At 34.9% G+C, this 23,982-nt stretch overlaps 1 pseudogene; it reads left to right on the forward strand.

Annotated features, from left to right (window-relative positions):
* The first annotated feature begins 799 nt into the window (after positions 1-799).
* On the forward strand, positions 800-1,804 carry LOC118520311 (nuclear transcription factor Y subunit alpha pseudogene; annotated as a pseudogene).
* Positions 1,805-23,982: the final 22,178 nt, after the last annotated feature.

Consider the following 23,982-nt stretch of genomic DNA (forward strand, 5'->3'; position numbering starts at 1 on the left):
AGAGAGAGGTAGAAAGAAGCAAAAGTTGAGAGAGAATACAGCAACAATTCAGTTCAACTTCTTTATATGTATCTTGTGTTACTGTCAAATTGGACTGTGCCTCCACTTTTTCCAAGACATTTACCCTGTTTCCCATACATTCCCCACATTTTTGGTCAAGATCTTTTTACTTTAAAGATCATGTTCAAATATCACTCTTTCGGTACTCTATTCTCTGATATTCAGACAGGGTCGTCACTTTTCTAATATCCCTAGAACTTTCTTTCTACTTCTCTTTCATCTCATAGTTTCTCTTTTCATTGGAGTTTCCTGTGCTTTTCTCACTTTTCCTACTGTGTTATAGATGGTTTTTATGAAAAATCCTTGCCTAAATATCTTTGTATCTCCATCAGAAAGTAATAGAGTCCAATGTACATATGGGTATGCCTATGAATATATGTGCAATGAAGAATAAATTGCTGGAATTGAGCTGAGCCTAGCCAGCTACTCAGAGCAGCTGGTGGCCTTGGACCAGAGCCTGTGAGTGCCTCCGGACATTCCAGTCCAAGGCCTGCAGAGGCCATTCCCATGCAGGGATGTCACCACTGGTGCAGGCACATTGAGGGTCTTGACGCTTTCAGAATGCTAGTGCCACATGGAGGTGCATCCCTTTCTCCCTCACCCTTAGGTCCAGGTAGTTTCCAGGTACAGAGTGATCTTGCCTGCCACAAATTCCCCTGTACTCTGCAGTGTACTTCCTTGTCTTCTAGGACCTCCAGAGTGAAGCTCCTTGTGAATGGGATTCTAAGTTCGTTGGGCCATGGAGCAGAATGCAGCAAATAGCAATATGAATTTCAACAAAGCAGATTGTTAGACAGATTCAACAGCAGGTCCGGGCATCCATTCATGGTACAAGTCAGTGTTAATCACTGGCCTGTTAATCACATCAACCGGCCAACCTAACGTTGTCCAAACTGTCCCTTGTGGACAAGGTCACATCATCACACAAGAACCTGTTTCTGGGACACAGAATCTGTAGCAGATTTTATTGGATCTGTAGAGAGAAATCCAGCTCTGGGGAAGGAACAGAGGACAAACGTTGCAGGTGCAGGACCCCACGCAGCAGATGATTATTCGGCAGCCACAGGAGGCTTGCAGTGCCAGCCAGACACAAACACGGCTGCAGATCACTGTCCGGGAGCAGCAAGTAGCACAGACTGTTGAAGGGCAGACCATCTTCTATCAGCCAGTTGATGCAGATGGCATCACTCTCTAGTAAGGCATGGCCACCATCTCAGCAGCCAGATTGGCAGAGGCACGGACTGTTCACACAGAGGCCAATACCGACAAACCAGCAGTGGGCAAGGGCCTGCCATTGTAAGTCTACCAGTGGCAGGCTATGTGATCAATTCAGGAGGGACGGTAATTAATGATGGCCACAGAGCCACCTCCAGGTGGCTATCCAAGGAATCCCTCTACCTGGGACAGAGATGCTTGAAGAAGAGTCTCTTTATGTGAATGCCAAACATCCCATCATCTTTGTAAGAAGAGGTAAGCCTGGGATAATCTAGAGGGAGAAGGGACATTCCAAAGGAAAGAAGGAAGTACCTGCATGCGACATGTCATAGCACAGAAGTGTGGTGAAAACGGGCAGGACGATTATTCTCTCCAAAAGGAAAGGATTGTCCCCCATATGCAGGAGCCACACCAAATAAATTAAAATAAAGCAATGGTACAGATCATGTGTGCATGTGATGTGTGTGATGGTCATGTGATGCAGATGATCAAGATTGTATTCCTTGCTACTGTTTCCAACTGTTTTTAGAAAATTAACTCTTTTGAAGGGATACTCAAAACCACATTCCGCCCTTTTGTACAGAGCAGAGACCACTTAGTTTTTAATAAGGATCTCAGTATTGTAATTGCAGCAACGTCTGGCAAATTGAAATGGCAAGCTTTTATCTCAGCCTTTCAGTCCAGACCTATTTCAGACTGTGGATAACATTGACATTTCACAGATTAGGATGAATCAAGGGACCCATGCCAGCCCAGCAGTACCACATGAGGACTTATGTTAACTGGGGAAGCACGCCACCCAACTCAGCAGGAAAGAACCTTCTCAACCTAAACTGTAATCAGAGAAGTCATAGCCCACTCATTCCCATAGGAATTGGTTAAACGGCATCTGTCCTTCTGGTTAGGTAGCTCATTTTTACTAACTGAACAGATATGTTATATTCATGGATGGCTTCCAGACACAGAAGTTCAATATTGTTACTTGGAAACAATAAATTCTCTGAGATATAAATACATACACACATACATACGTATATTGTTTACCTTAAAACTATGATTCTCAAAGAGTGCTTTGAGAAACAGTAGTTCAGAATATGTTAAGAATTGTTAATGTCTGGCAGAAGGGGTCCTGTGATCATTATGGTAATACATATGTTGAAAACTAAAGAGATTTCTATACTGCAGGACTTATCAGACCCTCCAGTGTTTTTAAGTTTTGTGAATATCTAAGAGGGAGGTAGAGTGTGCAGCACTTGCCAAAATTATTTGATGTAAAGTCAATTTATTCATTTCCAGCATCTAATGGAACCAACTTTTCTGTGAAATACACTTTAGGGGCACCTGCGTGGCTGGGCAACTGCCTTCAGTTGAGGTCATGATCCTGGAGTCCCAGGATCGAGTCCCACATCAGGCTCCCCACTCAGTGGGGAGTCTGCTTCTCCCTCTAACCCTCTCCCCTCTCATGCTCTCTCTCTCACTCTCTCTCACTCAAAAAAATAAATAAAATATTTTTTTAAAAAAGAAATACACTTTAAAGAATATCAACTTAAGAGTTAATAATTTCTTTCGTATGAAATAAAACATATGAAACTACTTGCTTGCATACATATGAAAAAATTGACATTTTTAAAATAGTGAAATATTTGGTAAAAATAAATATATGTGATATTTGATCTGATTTCTCAATATTACTGGTATTTTCACTATATAAATAATATATACTTGGGATATTGTGCCTACTGGTTATTGTAGTTCCATATTTGTATCTCTGAAATCATAACTTTCAATATTCTGACCACACACTCTTTTTTTCTTGGTCTTTTGAACTCTTACAACTCCTAACTCTTCCTAACTCTTACTACTATGATCTCATTAAGAGTTTCTACTTTTTTTTCCATTCTCTCCCACTTAATCAGATCATCCTTTCTTCACTGCTATCCATATTAACCCAAGAAAAGAGGAATACACCAAGGACTCTCTCACTGTGGATATTTACAATGCTTAGTGTGGAGATTACTAAATAAATAGATAAATAAACTTTTTAAAAAAGGATAAAAAATAGCATGTATTGGCAAAGCTGTGGAGAAAAGGGAACCCTTTTAAACCGTTGGTGGGAATGTAAATTGGTTTTGCTTATGGAAAAACAGCACAGAGTTTCCTCAAAAATTAAAAATATAACTACCATATTACCAAGTACCCCCACTTTGGGATATATATCCAAAGGAGATGAAAGCAGTATCTTGAAGAGATATATACACTCCCATATTCATTGCAGCATTATTTACAATAGCCAAGATATGAAACAACCTAAATGTCCAGTGACACATGAATAGAAAAAGAAAATGTGGTCTATACACACAATAAAATATTATTTAGCATTGAAAATGAAGGAAATTTTGCTATATATGAGATACTGGTACTTGCATGATACCACTTACATAGAGGTATAGAAAATAATCATTAATATAGAATTAGAAAGTAGAATGGCAGCTACCACGTGCCGGGGGAAGGGACATGGGAACTTGCTGTTCAATGGGCATAAAGTTTCAGTAATACAAGGATGATTAGAGTCTAGATATCTGCTGTAAAAAATATGTAAATAAACAACAACAATAATATGATAAAAATATGATAAAAACTCTTGCTTCATCTGTTAATTAGCAGGTGAAGAGAGAGCAAATGTGAAGTTTATTTCCAGCTCTTAGGGCCAATGTCAAATGTTAGTAATGTTAGATGTGGTCCAAAGAACCCCAAAGTCTCATAAATCTTACCAATCCAGTAAATAAGTTCCTCTCCCAGAAAATAACCTCAAAGGAGAAGTAGAAGGAAGTTAGGGTATTTGTACTCTAACTTCCTCTTTCCAGTAGGGTGGAGAGAAAGTCTCTTCTCCTTTGTGGAAATATAAATATGGTAGAATAGGCATTCCACTCAACATTAAGCATTATTAGAACTGTACTCTTCAGAGTCACTCAAGTCTCTATTCTTCTTAAAGTCAGTTACTATATATAATTTCTTCTCCTAATTGGCACTTATAAGCATCTTATATGTTTTAATGTTTCTTTTTTTTTTTTTTTAAGATTTTATTTATTTATTTGAGACAGAGAGAATGAGAGAGAGAGCACATGAGAGGGGGGAGGGTCAGAGGGAGAAGCAGGCTCCCTGCCGAGCAGGGAGCCCGATGCGGGACTCGATCCAGGGACTCCAGGATCATGACCTGAGCCGAAGGCAGTCGCTTAACCAACTGAGCCACCCAGGCGCCCCTTAATGTTTCTTTTTAAATATTCTTTCTTTGCTTCCACAACTGATCTTTCTTCTAATTTCCTCCCACTTTCCTCCACTCTGATATATCCATTAAATTCCAGTCTTACTTATCCTCTTGCTCTTCATTCTTTTCTGCTGCCAGTGTTTACCAAAATTTTTCATTTTGTAGAATATATAGAAAATAAATATTTTTGAGCCATTAGGTTAAAAAATTGCTTAACCCCAAAGATAACAGGTTCAGTGGCTACAACTGCGTTAATTCCAACATCCACCATGATGGCTGAAATAATATTTTGGCATGCTTCTAACACATTCTTAGCACACTTGTGTGCAATGACAAACTAGTTGGTGAGTTTGCTCCCATTTTATCATGGATTAATCTCACTGAAATCTTCACATATCATCTATATGCTATAAGTTTCCAAATCTATATCCCCAGACACAAACTTTCTTTTGAGTTCCAGATCTATTCATACAACCAATATTAAATGTATCCACTTGGATGTCCATCGGTAATCTCAAATTTAACCATAACCAAAATTTCCCCCCAAACCTTTCTCACCTACTTTGACTGAGCTAGGGTTTCTTAATCTCAGCACTATTGACATTTTGTTCCAGATAATTCTTTGTTGTGGGAGGCTGTTCTCTGCATTGTAGCATGCAGAGACTAGCATATGTGACTTCTATCCTAGATGCTAGTAGCATCTCCCTCATTCATATCAACGAGATATTGCCAATGTCACCAGGTGGGGAGAGGGCAAATTCACTCCCAGTTGAGAACTACTTCATTAAAGTGTTCAGATCAGAAAAATAAAAGCCATTTTAGAGTCCTCTATTTATAGTATGCCCATTATTTTAAGTGTGTAATAATTAATTTATTCAACAATTATTTTAGTCTTCACTGACACTAAATTGCTTAAGAGTTTTATCATCTCCCGTTGGACTGATTCAGTTGTCTCCCAAACAGTCATCATCATTCTGTCTTCTGAAATTTGCAACGCATCATTGTCAGTTACATCAAAGTGGTATTTTTAAAGCACAGAATTGATAAAGGTACTAGTCAATTAAAAACCTTTCAATAGTTCCTAATCACTAAGAGGATAAAGACCTAAACATGGCCTTTGTCCTAGAAGATATGAAAGTCATACGATTAGCCTCTCCACTCCCAATTAATTGCAGCATCCTGTGGAAAATTCTAAAACAATATACGGAAAAGATAAATATTGAGAACAGTAGTTTCAAAATTTAAAAATATGATTGAAAAGCAAAAAAACAGTCTTCAGTAGTGTAGAATGCTATAGAGATATCGAGAAAACTAAGTTTGAAAAGCATACATTTGATTTATTAGATCATGCGATTTCATTGAAGAGATGAGAGTAGAAGTGAGAATTTAGGTAAGGAATAAAAGCTGAGGAATGAACAGATTGTGAGACAGCAAGAGAAGAAAATTCTTTCAAGGTGTTTGGATGTAAGAGAAAAATAAAGTTTTATATAATGCTGATTGTAGAGTGATTGATGGTAGTGATTTTGTGTTTGAGATTAGAAATACTTGAACAAGTTTTGGGTCAAGAGTAATTAACAGAAAGGCCAAATGGGGCAGATAATCATCCCATTCATCAAAAATAGAATTGCAGGAGGATAATGAGTTGAAAGTTAGGAAAGATAACCTTTGTTCCATTTTGGAAATGTTGAGTTGAGACATTTGTGATATATATGTTGGAAATGCCCAGGAAATAATTGGCAGGGTGAATATATGGATATTCAACTTAGAGGAGAGGTCTGAGAACCATTAACATAAATATAGATATTAAAGCTGTCTGTTAAAAAAAAAACAAAAAACTCTAGCCCGCATTTTCTAAGGAAGAAGTATCCTTCCTCCAATCTAAGGATAATTTCTCCGATGGGGATTTGAATTTCAGCCCCATTTGCTATAACAAGACACTTGTTTGAATAGTGTTCATATCATATTGTCTTTATCTGTTTTCGTTTGTGTGTTTGTATTTCCTGGTCTGGATGGTGGAAAAAGTGTATGGTTAATTAAATAATATAATTGAGTTATATTACCTGAGAAGTCCTTTCTGTTTTTTTTCTTGACTATTCAAGTAGCCAGAACACCGTTTGATGTACATTTTAATCAAAAGTTTGGAAAACATGGTCAAATGAGTCAAATGAAGTCTGAATAGATATTCTACACCCACAGCAAAGAAAAAATACTGATTTTTTAAAACTATGGTGTTAGAGTTACTTTGGGGCCCAGCATTGGTTTTGACTATTAATAGCGAAAAAGGCTGGGGGACTCAGAACATGGCTTTATCATGTGAAAGAATTTGTGGTGGCATAAGGACAGTCTCCACAGCAAGACAGAGGATGAAATAGAATAATATTAAAATGCTACTGGTACTTACCTGGGGCTGTCCCAGTGCTGAAAAGTAGAAATAGATGTGATAGAAACTTTAAGATAGATTTAGGGATGTAGTGGCAGAAGAGACTTCTTATTGTTTCTCTTCTGTAATTCTTGGAACAAGCAGTTTCTCAGAATCGCAGGCGTGAATCTGGATAAAAGTTGTAGCAGAAAAAATTTCTGAGAGAGACTAAGAAATTTTTGAATGACTAAAAGCACTAAATTTATCAAAAATAGAAGAAATCATTAATCATAAGTAATGGAGTTTTCTTGACTTTTCAAAATTAGGTATTTAGCCATTTAACAGAATTTTGAGTGTGTAAGGTTAGGGGAGAACGGGTCCAAACTCAAAAGCATAAAATTTGGGATGCCTGGGTGGCTCAGTCAGTTAAACATCTAACTCTTGATTTCAGCTCAGGGCATGATCTCAGGGTGTTGAGATCAAGCCCCATGTCAGGCTCATGGAGCCTGCTTGGGATTCCCTCTCTCTCTGCCCCTCTCCTTCACTCATGTGCTCTCTCTCTCTCTCTCAAAAACAAAGGCATAAAATTTATACTATCCTTACATTTTTAAACATTTATAACATGCTTAGTATATTCTGGGGACTGTACTAGATTATAGAATTTAGAAGTAAATAGACCCATAAGATCCCAGATCCCATGGATCTTGCCGTGGATGAAGAAGGAAATGCACTAAATAAGTACTTATGCATTCAATCTGGGTGTTACAAGAAAAAAAATTAGGCTACTCTATGAATGTATAGCAGGGTGACTTAACATGAACATGTGAGTTGTAAACAGCTGCCTGGCCAACAATAACATTCTTAAACTAGGGCCTTAAGAGTGAATTAGAGTTAACTTGGTAAAATGAGAAGGTAGTTCCAAGAGAAAGAAATGGAAAAAAGACCCCAAGAAATAGTATATTTTAAATACATAAATAAGGTAAAAGAGGAACATAAGAATAGAGGATCAATGTGGGACCACATGAGACCACTAGTAGTATAATACACTGTAGTTTCATTTTGCAAATATTCATTAAGTGCAGCTGTGTGTCAAGAGCTGTGTTCATAGTACTAAACAGGTTCTTCCATAGAGCTCCTCACATGCCAACACATAAATAGGCCTTTTATAATAATATTAGCATGATATTAATATTATATTGATTCTATTCTATTAATTCTATTAATAATACAGAATAATAATATTCTATATGCTATACTGTACAGGTGTATAGATGTCTGGATAGCACTCTAGCCTTTGGCATTCAAGAAGCCTTCCTCAAAAAGGAAACATCTAAGCTAGTTGTGATTACTGGGGAAAAAAAAACAAACTAAAACTTCAGGGCAAGGTGAAATAATGATCACAGATATTATAGCAAAAACATACAAGTGCATGGAAATAAAAGAAGTATAAAAATTCACATAGTTTATAATCCTGCAATGTTAATCTTGAGGTACAGTAGAAAAGAACAAGAAGCACATGAGTAAGTCATGAGAAATATCATAAAAAATTTGGCATGCCCATCCATTTGATGGAACTTACACTTCTTTGCTGAAGTTCAGGGGTATTCTGAAAAACTTTAAGAAGTTAAGTCAGATTTGCTGTATAAAGAGCACAGTATAGATATGGATTGTAATTTGTGGACAAAATAAATTAAAAAGAAGAGCAGTTCAGAGTCATCACAAAATTTCAGGAGATAAATTATGAATACTTGAGATAAGCAATAGCATTCCATTTTGTGCAGTTGCAATGAACATAATTGATCGTCTACTCAAGATTCATTTCCCTTTTGCACTATTTGAACTATTCAACTTTTTGTTTAAGAATCCCTCTTTACAGGAGTGCCCAGGTGGCTCAGTCAGTTAAGCGTCTGACTCTTGGTTTTGGCTCAGGTCCTGATCTCAGGGTCCTGGGATTGAGCCCCACATCAGGCTCAGCTTGGAGTCGGCTTGAGATTCTTTCTCCCTCTCCCTGCCCCTCCTGCTTGTGCTCTCTCTTTCTCTCTCTCTAAAATAAATAAATAAATCTTAAAAAAAAAATACCACTTCCCCATATATCTCAATATAACCTGGAAAAGTGGACTATATCCCCAGCTGGGAAGAGAGGGCACAGTTGATTTAAATGAACCAGTACTTTGTATTTCATTGGGCAGACACTGATTAAGTACTGGGCATACACAAAATTAGGTGAGATTCTTGCTGGGAACACTAGAACTAATGGGCTTTCTCTAAGGGCATGTGTGAGAACCAGAACTGCTGAAACCATTACATTAATACTAAATACATTAATACTAAAACATGATCATGCACAAAGAATCATAAATACAGCAAAGCCATGACTGAACCATGACTTGCCACAGCTCTACTTAAAATTTAAGCCACTTTGTGTTGGGTTTTGGTTACCTTCAACAGGAACCATCCTAAATGATAAAACAAATATATTTGGAGTCATCTAGCTGATTCACAATTACATTTAGAACATTATTTATATCGTCTTTTAGAGGATCTTGTCTCTCTTTGCCCTCTGTAGGTTTTTAAGAATTATTACATTTTATAAAATCTATGAAATTGAATAAGGCAAGTTTAGGCAGAAAGGGATGCATTAACTTTCAATGTCCTTGCTTTAGCCTATTTTATCAGACCCTTAAAGTTATTTTTATATTGTTTTGGTACTTAATTTTTTATAGTATGTGAAAACATATTTGTCTGCCAGGGCCCAGAGAGAATTACAGAGAAGGCTGACAGATGATTCTGTCATCACACTAAATGTCATTAGCCTGGCAGTTCTCTCCAGAGCAAATGGAAGTACATATATAAATGGGAAAAACTGGATGGCAGTACAAATATTCTTGTAGTGATTTAATGATATCTAGTCACTTAACAAATAATGTTCTCTACATGCTTTATATTTAATATGCAAACTAATATGAATGTTAAATGGTAGTTATTTTTCCTATGTACCATAATAAATATATTAACAATAAATGATTTGTATAGCACACAGCATGAAATACAAGTTTTTACTCAAAAACTATGGTGAGCAACACATAATTTTAATTAGAAATGTTTACCAAAAAAGAGCTACAAACTTCCTAGTTAAGCATTTCACTGCTTTAAAATATGTAGCAATTGTACTTAGCATGGCAAACGAGAATCAAGACCTTCTCTAAGTGATAACAGTCTAGTGTCCGGCCTACACCTATTTTTTTCTGTTTTCCTTATTCGTTCATGATGCAGCCATGCTGTGTAAAATTGCAATTTTTAAAAAGGTGTACATTCATCTCCTTTTGTCATTTGTTTATCTCTCGCTGCCTGAAAGGTTTTCCTTCCCACTTACTCTAACTTGTGAACTGCTTCTCATTTGCCAGCCTTAGGTCAGATTTTACTTTAATCAAGTCTCAGTTGACTCTCACAGGTGGCAGAAATATTAGACTTCTTTCTCTAACATTTAATTAGCTGGTAACACTATATGAGAAAGTAATCTGACCAAATGCAATACCATAATACTTTGTATGTATCATCATTATAATAGTCAGTAACAGTGGCGGATTTACCATAACACAAAGGAATCTTAAGACGCAGAGCCCCTCACTTGCATAGGCTCCTTTGAAGTGCCTGTACATGGTTTTTTATTTTTATCCTGTAACATTTTTCTTAAAGAGCACCCCTAAAATTATATAACCTTCAGACCCAGATATACACTCATTTCTCACGTTGCCTCATACTTATCTGAGAGATTTTCAATGACAAGGATCTTGTCTTATGCATGATTATTTCTTTAGTGATTATCACTCTTTTATATAGAGCAGAGTCAATAAAGATATTTTAAATAAATCATATCATTGACTTCATAATGGAGTTGGGTATAAAAGTGGAAAAAAGATGAGAAAAAGATGGAGGAAATTCCTTTCGGGAAAAAAAAAAAAGAAGAAGAAGAAAAGTTGGTACATTTACTTACCTGACACACTAGAAGATAGGACCAGAAAATGCCATGTCAGTCTATACCGGTAGGCAGCCAATTTGACAACTAAGTTTTATTAAAAATACAGCTTCAAGTTTGAGGTAAACAAGGAAATTGGGTTGGTGGGTTCAATTTTTTAGCTGTGTGGTTTGTGTTTAATAGACAAAATCATTATCACATATTTCAGATTTTGGGAAACGCTCTATAAAATTATTTGAAAGTATACCTTGGGGAAGCAGGATAAAGTGATTTCTCTGACTCTGACACTACTCTGTTAATATCCATAATCTGCTTTCAGGAGCAAAGTTATAACCTAGACCTTAGTTTCTACAATTCACAGGTTCCCATATTGGTACTGGAAGAAAAATTATCTGTTATTCGCTTATAAATATTCAAGTTTAAGGGTTGAGTTCAATTGAACTAGAAATATACTTCAAAAGATGTAGTAATTGAGAAATTCATATTTTAACATTATTTTAATGAGATGTCTGGTAATTATTAGTAGTTCATAATACTAGAAATCTCTACTCAAATTCCTGTGATGCAAAATGAAGTGAATTTCATGATCTGTACCTATTGTTCTTCATTTCTCTTGTCTCCTACTCTTCAGCCATTTTCTCTATATACACTATCTTAGCACATTCGTTATAAGTCTTTTCCCCTTTCTCTCAAACATATTGGTTAATTAAAAAGGAAAATTAGGATGACTGTTAATATTCTTAAATGAATTATTTTTAGTGATATTTTTAAGTATCTGTTTTAAGTTAATAGTTGCCACACATTCATATCTCTATTTTGTGTTAATTCTTGTTTATATTAATAAGCCACAGTTTCATGTCATAAAATGGAATAAGCCCCAAATAATTTTCTTACTTATTAAAATATGTCTTAGTTGTATTCTTAGTAATGACCTACATTTTATATACATATATACATATGTATGTGTGTGTGTGTGTCTGTGTGTGTGTATCGCTATTTTCTGAGGTCTTAAATAAGTTCCATTTGGAATATAAGCCTGAACATAAGGAAACAGGTACATTTTGCATTACTACCCTCCCCTGTAAAGTATTAATAATATGCTTCACCAGTCTTAATTACTTCAATGACCTTCTTAATTTAACAAATTCAACTTTCTCCATTTGTAACTTTGCCAGAATAATTGGATAACTAGGCAATGCTTGTACCTAAACAAATTAGGCATTTTAATAAAACTTCATTATTCACAGTTCATTAGACAAAAAGTCCGATTTTTTTTATTAATTTCAGTCATACCATAGAGTAAGAGTTCAACATTAAACACCATACTTCGTCCTTTTAGATTTAAATTTTTCACAATGTGAAATACAATCAATTTCAGATTAGTAATAAGACGTTTATATTGTATTAGAAGGTATCATTTCAATTTCTCTGAATTTGAAAGAAATCAAAATACACTCGATAAGAACTAGGTCACAGAACTAATGAAAATTTAAATATGCTTTTTAGAATCTTCTTTTCTATTTGCAGGCAAACTTGTATGATTTCATGGACTCTAGTTGGGCTTTCATAAGTGGTTTATGTCTGTTGACCAAGATGACCGTAATATTTCCCTCAGCTTGACTAAATTTTAGACAGTCTTCTGACTCTAAGCCCCTACCTCCCTTTTCTTAGAGCATTTACTTCAGAAAACTCTTAAGTACTTTCTCTGTCCCTTTGAGGTGTAAATCTTTTAAAAAGCCTTTTGCCAGTTTTACAACCCAAAATGTATTTTTTCAAGGACCTGGGAGGCATCTCATTGAAATGCGACCATCAAGGAATATAGCCCTCCATTATATCCCAGTTTCTGGATGAGGGTAAGTGCTTTACTGAGGCAGTCTCCAAAAAGGAGGAAGGTAGAGTATTTCCCTTCTGCATCAAATGGAAATCATGTCATAGACTCATGATGTCAAGTTGGGAGTGTGTATGTGTGTGTGTGTGTTCCTCAAATTAATATGATTATTTAGGAAACAGTGTCCGATGCTTCCCTTATACAAGTCTATTCCAGCCCAGAAAGAGGTCACATGTCATAAGTTCTGTATTGGCATAAAAGTCACTCATTCAGTCAACAACTGTTTACCGAGCACTTTCAGTGTGCCAGAAATTGATTTTACAACAAATAAGATTGACAAAATCTCCACTATCTAGAAACCAACAATCTGTTCAGAAGCACAGCATAAAAAAGTAAAGTTTTTGAAAAAAAAAACTAGATACTGTACTGAATAGAGCCTAGAATGTACACACTAGGTGAAGTAGTCAGAGGGCAGCCCTGAGTAGATGATACTTGAGTAGGGATCTGAATATTGAGAAACTTCCAGGCTTATTAAGATCCACGAGGAAGTGTTTTAGCAGGCATAGTTAGAGGAAGAGTAGTAGAGGAGGAAATTGGAGAATGGGGTAAGGTGTGAGCAGATCGTGGAAAACAATGATGAAACAGATTCTAATAGTTAGTAGTATAGATGTAAGGGTGGGACAGAATGTCTTAGTATGAATTTTCTGTAATTAAGGAAGTGAATGATTTGATAACTGGGAAAGTTTGGGCCCATGAAAGACTTAAGAGAAGATCTGTACTTCCTCAAATATCCCTCCTCAACAGCTATTAGGGAATGAGATCACAGTTCAGTAGAAGAAAAAAAATTGAGGCTGCAGGCTGCCAGACTGCCAGACTGCTCATTTTTTTCCCCCAAAAAATTGTTTTAAAATATCTACCACATAGGGAAAATGAAACAGTGAAACAACCCATTGTCTTTAGAACAAAGGTATCCAACACATTTGGAAGAGTATATATATATATATATATATATATATATATATATATAGTGCTTTAATTTTTGTGCAATCAAGAATATAATGTAAGTTCTAATATGTATAGGATATGAAGATAATTTAAATCTATTTTTAACACTTATAATTTTATAATTTTATAAGCACACAAAGCTTTTCATTTTTTTGGCAACTTTCAACAATCATGATTATGATCTCTCTGCATTTCTTGAAGAACTCTGTCAGATGCCAAATTTAAACTTGGGCTAATAACTTTGCTTTCACTTTGAGCAGTGGCAGTTCTTTTATCTCAAATTGGCTGAAAAGTATACTAGTTAAAGCAAAATAAGAAAAACAGATAAAGGTATACTAAAGGACAGTATTGGATAGGAGTTATTTGTAAAGGTATATGTACTTGAATTTATTTTTATTTTTACATCTTGCTTATGCAACTGTCTAGATTCTTAGCTTCCCCCACTAAAGCCTATCAGTGCTTACTTAGCACTGTGGCAAGTTTAACAAACATCATATATATAATCTAACAACCCCTGGATAGCTATCAGTTTATTAAATTGTTGAGAAGAGCGGGAAAAATGTTTTTTTGCTTATCTATTATATACCAGTCATTGGTAGCAATAGCCAATCTCAAAGAAATTATTGCCTATGTTTTCTTCTAGGAGTTTTATACTTGAGTTTTTTTATTCACCTTTTGATATAGTTTACTATAGTGGATAGGACATTGATTTGGAATCCATGATTTTGGATATTCCTTCTTTTCTCTCTAAAAGAACTTGCAAAATTTGCCTAAATTTTTTGAGTATTAGTTTCCTCATTGGTACCCAAATCAAAGTGCTAATTTTAAGGTTAACTGCAATAACACATGCAGTTTGCTTAACCTATAGGACTTAACTGAATATAGTTATTTAGAAAAAAATATAAAGATCTTTTCCCTTTTAAAAAAAAAATTCCCATTCTTTTTCATTTTCCTTCAGGCTATTAAAAAAGTAGACTTCACTATTATTAAAATATTTGAGAATGATCTATGTTTGTAATTGTTCAGAGTTTCATTTTACAGTAGCAATTATCCTCTCAGGTTATCCAAGTTAAAATCCCTTGTAACATGTGGAGGAACAATAGTTCTTGAGAACCAAAAATGGCAGCTAGAAAGTAAACTGAGTGTTTATTTGATAATTCTTGCATTGGCTATAGTTTAAGGCCTAGTTGGCTGTTTGTGATTTGTTGTCCTTAGTTTTGATTTCATAATCTTGAGGCATTTACAGGCTTAGATTTTGGTTTGCTTATGTAGGCTACCACTGTATTAGAACCACTTCAGGGCACCTGGGTGGCTCAGATGGTTAAGCGTCTGCCTTCAGCTCAGGTCATGATCCCAGGGTCCTGGGATCGAGTCCCGCATTGGGCTCTCTGCTCCTTGGGAGCCTGCTTCTCCCTCTGCCTCTCTCTCTCTCTCTCTGTCTCTCATGAATAAATAAATAAAATCTTTAAAAAAAAAAAAAAAAGAACCACTTCAGTCCAATGGCCTCCTTGTTTAAATAATTTAATACTACTTACATGATATGTAAATAGTTTAATGAATTGTTGCCATTCGGTAAGTACTGATAAAGGTGAAAATTAGGGAAACCACCGACACTGGAAATAACAATCATACATAGAAGGGAAGAAAATCAAATTGGTAGCAAGGAAAAAAAAAAATAAAAAACACAAACAAACCCATGAGTGACTATTTCAAAGTATAAGTTGAGGTAAAGTCATGGGCTCGAGTGTGTGGAGAATCTGTAATGTAGATTCCAGTACCAGGTAACTGTTAGTCATGTAAAAACAACTACAAGCCAAATCAGTGGCAACAGAAACTACATGTTTAGAAGTAAAACAGAGAAGAGAAATGTCCCCTTGCATCCCTCGAATTCACCTATAGAAAAATAGATACTATCCTGAGAACGGATTCTCTTGCTAAAAGAAAGGAAAGGAAAAGGAGGGTAGGGGGTAATAAGAGTTCAATGAATCACTGGTGTGCTAAAAGAACTTCGCTTTCATTATAGTCAATTTTTGAAGTTGCTACTATTTAATCATTTAATAAGTTTTAAGTTTATCTTTGTTACATTTTGAAAACATTGGGAACTATCACTTAGCTGTTATTTTTCATTCAAACACTGCCAGACTCATGAAACTTCTTGAGTTTTGAAGATTTGACAGAATTTCTTCCTTGCTTGAGAGTCAACATGGACTACTCAGCTATCTTGAAGGGCTCATTACATCCCTACTTTTTAAACTTATGCCAACCAAAGAGAAGCCTAAGGGTGGTTTTGAGTTCATTCACACCAATCATTCAAGTAGTGTATTAAACAACAAAATTTAACTGAGCAAATGTGAAAGATCTTATTGTCTTTCTTCAAAGATTCTTAATTCAGGCAGCATCCATCTAGCAAATAGAAAAGGAGCTCTGAGGAGCCGCACAAAATGGAAGACTTCATTAGGCAGAAGGAAGCAGGACAAGGAAATTCCTAGCGATGAGTGGATTATTTCAGGCAAGGTCACCTTCCTTAGGGGAAAATGAGGGGTCTAACAGGCAGATTACTTCACTAGTGCTGACCAGGAAATTCCAGACTGATTGGTTAAGATTAGACTCATGGGAGAGGCTGAAACTGTAATTAGGTTAGGTATTAAGTCATGATATGGTGACGAATTTTGGCACAAATGGCCCCATTCGGGACCTGTTCTCTCTACAGTCAAAATCTTTGCGAATCTCCTTTGTCAAAGGAAATCACCCTGTAACTGTAAAAATACATATTTTCTGTTGAGGTTTCCCTAGACTTTCTTTTATTGCTTCTGATGAGGTGAACATTGAGTACTCCATCCTCAAATTACCCATGCATCTTGTAGCACTAAGTTTTAAAATTAATATAATGATAACTGCATATGCCCTAAATCTCTCAAACTATAAAAAATTGTTTTATTGTGATGGGTCATAAATATTAGAATTTATTCTATTAATTATTTAATATTTCTTTAGATGAACAACAAATTACAAATACTGAGTAGCTTTGGGAACAAGAACTTTTTTGAAATAAGAGAGAAGGGTTTTGTTAGATGGGTTTCAATTTGAACACAGGACACACTTAAAGCATGAATAGAAAAGATTTTGACCATGATGAAAATTCCTGATTAGAGATTATAGCTTGCTTTGACAGAGCAAAGTATTCAGTGGACTCAATGAGATTTGACAGGCACACCTCAGGATGATTAAAGCTCTTAGAGTCATTTCTTATGACTTGCTTTATAAAAACTTAAGTTTTCAATAAAGTAATCCTTTACAGAATTTATATGGAAAGCCATGTTGACATTACTCTTCATTATACTATTGTAGGGAATAATTTCAAAAATAAAAACATGCTCAAATGCACTGATACTGAATTATGCCACATTTTTAAATATCTAAGAGTGTCATCATTTAACTAAGACAATTGTTAATTTCTCTGGAAATAATCTTTTGTGAATATATCATGTCAGTAAGTTGTTGTTTCCTTTGTTTTGGTTCTGTCTTCTAAAGGTTGTATGACATAATCCTTATGGATTTATTTTCATAGAAGAAATTTCTTTATATCCTAGAATACAGTCTTTATGTACTAAAAAAAAGTGTGGGGAAAAATAAGTAAATGCATTAGAGACAACCTGAGTAATGTTCAGAACATATATAAATTTATTTTAAATATCCATTTATGTAGAGATGAAAGAAATTGCAATAATTTTATTAGTAATTCCATGGAATTTATTCTTGTTTTTGAACAGAATTGCAACCAAAGCAAAGGGAAATCTGGCAAGTTTAGGTAATGTCATTCAATGTTATATTTCAGATGTAAGGACAAATACAAGTTAAAAAATAAGAGTCTTAATTACCCTGTTGAAAGTAAGGTAAGAATTAGAAAATTTGTAATCGAGAACACTTCTCTCTTTGAAATGTATATAAATCTTTTTGAAAACTACAAAGACCTTTTGTCAGCTTTATGATCCAGGAATGCCTTTCTCAAGGACTCAGGAACCAATTCACAGAAATGGAAGCATCAAGGAAGATGGCACCCCTATCTCCAAGTTTCTCTGATTGGGTAGAAACCTAACTTTAGTGGGCACTTTGTTCCAGATTGCAAAACTATCTCCTGTCTTAAAGATACCAGAAATTTGTTTTTCCTGGACACAAAACCAATTAGCTAACACAGAACATAATCCCTTTTACCAGGTGAATCTAGGATGAATCTGTGTGGCAAATCGTGCTGTCAAATCCTCTTACATGAAGGCTGGTTATTGTTTATCTTGAGAATACGTGTGTAATGGTTTTGCTCTCCTATGCTATATAAAACGGTGAGATTTCTTTCTGTCTTTGCAATCTCTTAGTGGATTGCCTGTAATGTGTGTCACATTCTGGTTTAATGGTTTTTCAATAAAACCGTTTTCTCTATCTACTACCTTTATGGAGAAGTTTTCTTTGTTGGGAGAAAATTTTGTTTCTAATTATGTTTCCCCGACACAGGTCATTCTTAAACATCTTTTTTCCTTTTCTGTCCTGATTTGCTAAAGGATCAAAGGTATAAAAAAAAAGATCAAACGGTATAAAAACATCAGTGTAGAGAAATATTTTAACTATGTATTTTTCTTAACATCTTTGGAAACTACCATTAGGAAATTTATGTATTGGAAATAGCTTTTGGGGCTCATTCGTTAAGCGTCTGCCTTCGGCTCAGGTCATGATCCTAGGGTCCTGGGATCGAACCCTGCATCAGGATTTAGACAAATATATGTGTAATGATTTTAATCATTTTTAGGAGATTTTTCATCCTCTACAGAATCACACACTGGAATCAGTGTAGATTCTTAAATTTTCCTTGTAGGTCTTGAAATTTTCTTGTCACATCCCAGTGATATTTTTCTTTCTTTGACAGGTTATTCTTAGTAGTAACATCACACTCTTGGTCATCAATTTTGAGCCACCAGATATAGTTTTAACCAAAGCTTCAATTTTTAATGATTTTCAGATACCCCATATACCCTGCAAATAAACTATGCAGAATGATTTCCTGACCCCACTTCTGGAATAACTGAGTGCCTTCCCCACAAGAGATACCTCTTAGATGACTGATGACCCAATAAGACCCTTTACTATTACATAAATTTATTATGCAGTCTAAGGTTACATAGTATAAATATAAAGCTAAAAAAAGAGCTCATAGATATTAAGTTGATAAAATGATATTAAAATGCTGTATTATGTTCTGGGAAAAAATATTTTAAAAAACAGGTTTGAAGAACCTTTTAAACTTTAGTTCTTCCAAAGCAGATTCACAAATATATATATATTAGAAGATTTATTGTAAAAGAAAAACTAGTCTTCAAGTGATTTCCCCATCAGTCATTTCTTTTACATCCTGAGATGATTAAAGAAAGTAGGGAGTTGATGACAGTGTTTTCACTTCATTGTGTGGTTCACCATTTGATTTAACAAGTCTATACTGGAGAGAAAAGGAGAAATAAAAGCTTCATCATTTCCAATGGATGATATGAAAACTGTCCATTTCCAATGGATAATATGGCACTGTAATAGTCAGATAAGGTTATTTTTAGTTGTAGTAATAACAATCCCAAAATATCAGTGACTAAACAAAATCAAAGCCTATTTCTCATTAACATGGAAAATTGTTGGGGTTTTGGTAGGCTTACCTGGGAGTCTACCCCTTAAGTGATAGCTTATCATTGCCATCAGAGAGGATATCATGGACAACGTACTTGAATTAAATGTGTATCAAAAAAGTTATTTCCCCAAGGTTTTATAAAAAACAAATTGTAATTATTAAAATAAACTACTATGAATTTTATATTCCTGAATAGTTTAAGATATTAAAAAGCATAATTTACAGAATATAAAAGTATAATACCAAAACCATAGTTATCTTTAGATAAATTAAAGTATTACTATTTAATTAAAGAAAATATATTGTTTTCAGTAAGTGTAAAAATTCATTTAAAATGTCCAAGAACTTTTTTTTCAACATCAGATTTTTCTAACTCATGTTTAATATTTCAGTAGCAAAAGGGTTTTCTCAGACATTGTTATATTGTTTTATTTTAGATAAATTAAATGCAAAGTTACTTTCTTTCACCTAGTTATCCAGTGAAAATTTTTGTTTGAACAACTGGGTAAACACTGATATATGCTTTTCTTTTCCTTTTACTTCCAGTCAACCAGAAAGTTGGAAGCAATCATTTAATGAGAACATTATCCACTAAGCCCTTTAGGCTCACACTGGCTACCTTTGTATCAGCTTTAAACTTTAGTTCATTTTTTGGCCATCTCATCTCCCATGGGCTATAACTTCCAGCCCATTATGAAGATTGCTTCTGCCCTTGCTGATCTTATACTCATTTATGTTATCCATGATTCAGCTTGGCTTAATTTTGCTAGCAAACTCTTGCAAGGAAAAATTTGTAACAAGGGCCCAAATACATATACTTTGTGAAAGGAATACAATCCATTTATGAATAAATGAATTTCAATATTAAGAGATTGCCCTACATAAGAAAATTAAAAGTATGAAACTGCTTGCCTGAATAAAATATTTGAAAGTTGAGAGCCCATTAAGTAATCAATGTATTCATTTCTCACACTTCATCACTGTGAGAGTCAGAACAATTGATTCAACCTGGGAAAATGTTCATAGGTGTCCAGAAATTTGCCTTCAACTCATTCTACCCCCCACTTTGTGGATGAGCATTGTTAAAAACTCCTGGGGATGAGAAGACTATACTGAAATGAAATCTTTATCAATAGTGGCAAAAGAGAAGGAAGGATAAGTGACAATACAAGTAGATCAAATGGTGGCTTGGACAACAACAATTTAGATTATTATTTATCTGTTGTTTGAGTCCAAGATGTTAGTGCGCCAATTTCATAAAAGATAATAAAGCAATGTTTTTCAATCAGTATTTTTGTTGTTGTTCTGGGTTACTTTGATTTCATTAACATGTCACAAAGAACAATCTGATAATCAGTTAAATAATGAAGAATAAGAGACTCTTAAAGCAGACACATTAACATGACAGCGCAGCATGTCAGAAAACACTCAAAGAAAATATCTCAGCATATTTTTTCTTTTGTAAATGAAAAAGACAACAGACTGTTTACAGGTTACTTTATTCTCATCAACAAATATATATGGGATACCTGTAGTGTTGCTCATTCCAAGAACTTTTCTAAGGGAAGGGCTGTAGCCTAGTGATATAAGGAGAATGATCTTCAAACTGGGAGAGAGAGCAAACATAGTTAAAGAAGAATAAAGACAGAAAGAGAGTGGTTAATAAAAGAGTACCTATCTGAGCTAAAATATTTCAAATTTTAGGCCTTTATTTGTTAAATGTCAGTGTATTAAAAGCATTGGCAAATGCAGTGCAATCCCCAAGCTTCTATCCATATTCCTCAGTGGGTCATAGGGTGTGAGAGATGCGTACAGTGAACAAAAATTAAAATTGATTTGTGAGTTGTAAAATATTTACTCTCTAGAATAATATAATGAAATAACCTACCATTACCATTATGTCCTTAAAGGATATAGTTTTTCTCTGAAATATATGAAAGCTACATCTTCAACTTAAGTTTTAAAATAAATATATTTTGGGGGCACCTGGGTGGCTCAGTTGGTTAAGCGTCTGACTCTTGGTTTCGCCTCAGGTCATGATCTCGGGGTCGTTAAGATCTAGTCCTACATGGAGCTTTGTGCTCAGTACAGAGTGTGCTTGAGATTCTTTTCCCCTCCTTCTCCCTCTTCCTCTGTTCCTCCCCCTGCTCATGCATGTGCACTCTCTCTCTCAAATAAATAAAGTCTTTAAAAATAAATAAATAAAATGTATTTATATTTGTCAAAACTAACCTCATATTCCTTGTTTTTCTCATTTTGGTCTGCATATAAGAAAATGTTACTGTTTGGCTTTTGGGAACTAATGACATACAATGATTTCTAAAGTTATTTAAGATGCTACTTCGGGTAGCATCTCAAAGGATCTGTAGTTCATGGAACACACTTAGGAAAACACTTTTCTTAACAATATTTCATTGAAGTTTGTAATCAATAACTGTTATAAAGACACTGTACATGATTTTGCTCTTGAGAATAATACATCTGGAAGAAAAACATTATATATACATTAAAAAGTTTTAAAAGGCATGTTGGAGAATGAATTAAACTAACAAGGACAATTCAAGTGTAGTTACAAATGCACACTCCTTTAATTAGGTGAAAAAGCAATTTAAAAACAGGATACAAATTCCATCTTTAAAAGAATTTAATGTAAAGATATTTTTATAAGAAGTGAAGTGGAAATAAACAATGTAATATATTATTAGGCTTGGCCAGGGATCACCTCAGCACTTGTTTTTTCTAAATAGGTTTTTAAACCTAGCCATGTGCATTCATTTATATAATGTATGACTACTTTCATGCTACAATGTAGACTTGAGTAGTTGTAACAAAGACCATATACTCACAAAGCTAAAAATATTTGTTGTCCAGTTTTTAACCAAAAATGTTTGCCAATATCTGGGCTATATCAAGAAAAAAAATATTGTCTGGATCAAAGAAGTAATAATGTCTATGCCCTTTATGTTGCCTCAAAAACAATAGTTAGCTCCTATTCATTCTTTAGATTTCAAGTCAAAAAGTCACTTTATCAAAGAGGCATTCATGACCCACACTCACCTAATCCATACAAGATTTCTCTTGTATAAGGTATCAGAGTACCCTGTTCTTTTTTGTTTCAGTAATTATCACAATTACAGTCAAACATTTTGGTGTGATTATTTGATTATTCCTTTCTCCCTCGTAACTCAAAATCTCTATACCAGAGATATATGTCTATTTTGCTTACAACTCAATAAATATTTATTGAAAAACATCAGTGGACAGTACAAAAATTACAAGGAGCTTATAAAATAAGGGTAAGTGTAATAAAAGAGGTAGAAACATTGTACAGCATGTTGAAATTATGGGGAATTACTACAAAAAAAAATCAAACTAAAGCAAACCAAAAACTTTCTCACCCTCTGCCAGTTAGAATCATTCAGAAGTAAATAGGAAAATAAAGATTTGAGGGGCACTTGGTTGCTCAGTCGGTTAAGCATCTTCCTTCAGTTCAGGTCATGATCTCAGGGTTCTGGGATGGAGCCCTGTGTCAGGCTCCCTGCTCAGCAGGAAGCCTGCTTCTCCCTCTGCCTCTGTCCCCAACCCCCCCCCCCTTGTGCTCTCTCTCTCTCTCTCAAATAAATAAATAAAAAATCTTAAAAAAAGAAAAATAGAGATTTGATAAATGGGATTATTAATTTGCTAATACTTTATCTCTGAAGATAAAGAGACTTCTACATAGGATCCCTTGCTGTTGTACAACTACAAGATATCAGAGAAGTAAGTCATCCATCACGTAGCAGGAGCAGATCAAAATACAACTGCCCTGCAGAAGGCATATCTAATACAGCAGTAACAAATATTTTCACCAGAACTTTTAAAAAATTCACCATTCAGATAAATCACTCCTATTTCCCTCAGCAAAACTGAGAAAGCAGTGCGAGGCCAAAGGCTTTACGATGCTAGAAGTCACCCCAAATGACAAACATGAAATCACAGAGAAAGGAAGCTTTCTCTTATACACTGGAGAATATACCATGGATATGTTGGTGCAGTTATTAAGCACACACACATTAAGGATTGTTATGTCTTCTTGGACACATAATAACTTTATGATTATGAAATACCATTCTTTATCTCTGGTAATTCTTGCTCTGAAGTCTACTTTGTTTTTAATAAAGTCTACTTTGTCTTAATATTTCCCCTCCTCTTGCTGGAAACATGAAGGTTTTTATGTAGCTCCTTACCATGAGAAACTGGTGTTTTCCCTAGGGCTAAACCCATAAAAACATTGTTGCCCTCTAAGAATGAAGCCCCATGGAATCACTCCCTCCCAAGCTTGTCCACATTTTGCTGGCAGTAATTCATCAAATTTTCTGTTTCTGTGGTCCTGTTTGTATTCTTCTCTATAGACAAGCTTACCTTGAATGTGATTCTCTGTATTCACCTTTTTCTCCAGATTTCAGAATGACAGTTTTCCTTGTTACTTCAATTCTCTGATTGATCCAAGAAAAGTCACTGATCAGTTTTTACCTTTTTTCTTGTTGTAACAGTAGTAATGATGCCTTCTGGGCTGCTTACACATTGACACTTAACACTTTTTCTCTCTATTAATGTAATCTTCTTGCTTAGA

The sequence above is a fragment of the Halichoerus grypus genome, chromosome 4 (genome assembly GCF_964656455.1).
Source record: "Halichoerus grypus chromosome 4, mHalGry1.hap1.1, whole genome shotgun sequence".
NCBI lineage: Eukaryota > Metazoa > Chordata > Mammalia > Carnivora > Phocidae > Halichoerus > Halichoerus grypus.